This window comes from Penaeus vannamei, chromosome 21, assembly GCF_042767895.1.
Source record: "Penaeus vannamei isolate JL-2024 chromosome 21, ASM4276789v1, whole genome shotgun sequence".
Classification (NCBI taxonomy): Eukaryota; Metazoa; Arthropoda; class Malacostraca; order Decapoda; family Penaeidae; genus Penaeus; species Penaeus vannamei.
Genome location: NC_091569.1, coordinates 11991958 through 11994302, shown reverse-complemented (window position 1 = coordinate 11994302; position 2345 = coordinate 11991958). Strand labels below are relative to the sequence as shown.

Genomic DNA, 2345 nt, shown 5'->3' with positions numbered 1-2345 from the left:
ATGCACATCACACACACATATACATTTACACACACACACACACACACACACACACACACACACACACACACACACACACACACACACACACACACACACACACACACACACACGTGCGCGCGCAAATACACCCTCACATGCATACATAAATACATACATATATGTGTGTATACCATATATACATATATATATATATATATATATATACACATATGTATACATATATATTTATATATATATACATATATATACACACTCATATATATATATATATATATATATATATATATATATACATATGTACACATATATATATATATATATATATATATAATATATATATATAATATATATATATAAAATATATATATATATATATATATATATATATATATATGTGTGTGTGTGTGTGTGTGTGTGTGTGTGTGTGTGTGTGTGTGTGTCTGTGTGTACATATAAACGGACTGATTATTCATCGAGGATGGTGTCTCTTCGGCAATATCACAAACGCCTAATAATAATGATATTACTCCGTACAAAAATACTAATTAGTGACAACCATATGGGGAATTTTCATCATGTTCAAGATGCAGAGAGGGTTGCAGGTGTTAGAGTAGGTCACTGATATTGATGATGATGATGAGAGGAGGGAGGAGGAGGGGGATGTGTAGGATACCATAAGGGAAGGGTCCACTAAAAAAAAAAAAAAAAAAAAAAAATCGAAAAATATTAGGAAAGAGATGTTATTGTGGTAACATTCCTCTGTATGTTCTAGAAGTTTAAAAGTGAACTTTGCAAAAAATGTAGGCGATATAGCATATTTTGTCGCATCTACGTCGCTCTTAATATAAAGAGGAAGACGACTTTTACATTAAGGTATTTTACAGGATAATTAAGAGAAAATTATCTACTATAATCGATTTCTTGTTATTGGCAACTCCTTGTGCAAACACAGCTGATAAGAGCAAGACCGAGTGCAGTGTGAGATGTGTGCAATTTTCGTTTGCTACGCGAACCAAAAGAGCGCGGGAAGGAAACTGTGAACTTGCGGACCACAGTTCGAGTCTCTGCGAGCCTGTGTGTTCGCCTGATCGGAATCTTATCTTTTATGGTTAATGTCCAAAATAAAATGCCTTTGCTATTGGATTTTTTCTTTATTTATCTATTTATATATTACACTACTATAAACTTATGTAACATATATTTCAGACAGTGTTCGTATGCTGTGTAGTGTAGGCAATATTATTTTTACATTTTCATTTTGTGTAATAAAATTGGGATATAAACGGACAATATTCTTGATTGATTTTAACATGGCCTTTAGGAGAAAATTCTGCGATGCCTGGCTGGAACAAGACCTTTACAGACCCTGGCTTGAACGTGTGGATGACGATCCTCATAAGGCAAGGTGCAAACTGTGTTGGTCAACTTGTTCTTCCCCTTTCCTTCTTTTCTTCATTACCTCCTTCCGGTCTCATTCTTGAGTGTGACACCCAAGCTGAAAGGAGGAAAGGCCAGCTTCACTTGCTCTTCCCTCTTTAACCTTTGCACTAACATACTAACCTACAGTACTGTACAACTTTTGACATCTAACATATTTTGTCCTAATCGTCAATTCATTTTTACGTTTTTCACCACAATACGCCGCCAATGACCTTAGATGCTGATGCAGATTTTTTTTCCATAAATAAATAACTAAAGAGAAGCTGGGGCCACGAAAAGTATAGTCATCAACTGGAAATCGGTGTTAGGCGTCATTTACAAAATGTCTATTTATTTGCAATTACACTACTTCCATATTTTTTCGTAAGTGTACCCAAAAATTTTCGTAGTTTTCTTTTTCTTCAGAAAACGGATATGCGAACCTAAGACTGCGAGCCATACGGCAACACTGCCAAGGCGTGGACTCCGCAGTGGCCTTGAAACTGTGACAGTGGATTTATACATCGTGTTCCGTCGCCTCACTCTCGCGCGTGCAAACTAACTTGTATTCTGTTGTATTAATGTATTTGTTCTCTTTTATTGCAAACATACACATTAGAGGAAAGTTGTGAATGCTCTCAGAGCAAGAAAACATACACACACACACACACACAAATGATTAGCGTGTGTTTGGGATGTCAGTGCGTGGGAGTAATAGGCCTGTGAGGGAGCTCGCCACTCTCGTGCCCGCATGCGATCACTTTGTAGTGCTGTGGTTGTTATGGCAAACTTATACAATGGGCAGACATCCCGCTGCACAACAGAGGAAAGTTGTGAATGCTCTCCGAAGAAAATCCACGGTGTGTGTTTGGCGTGGGAGAATGAGGGAGACTGTGGGCGGGGCACTCAGCGTGTCCTCTTCA

At 37.4% G+C, this 2345-nt stretch overlaps 1 long non-coding RNA gene across 1 annotated transcript in view; it reads left to right on the top strand.

Annotated features, from left to right (window-relative positions):
• Nucleotides 1-1931: 1931 nt before the first annotated feature.
• LOC138865595 (uncharacterized) overlaps nucleotides 1932-2345 on the top strand; it is a 204620-nt gene continuing 204206 nt past the window's right edge. Inside the window, exon 1 of the long non-coding RNA XR_011399422.1 lies at nucleotides 1932-2345. This exon is cut by the window's right edge and continues 220 nt beyond it. This is a non-coding gene — a long non-coding RNA (uncharacterized lncRNA).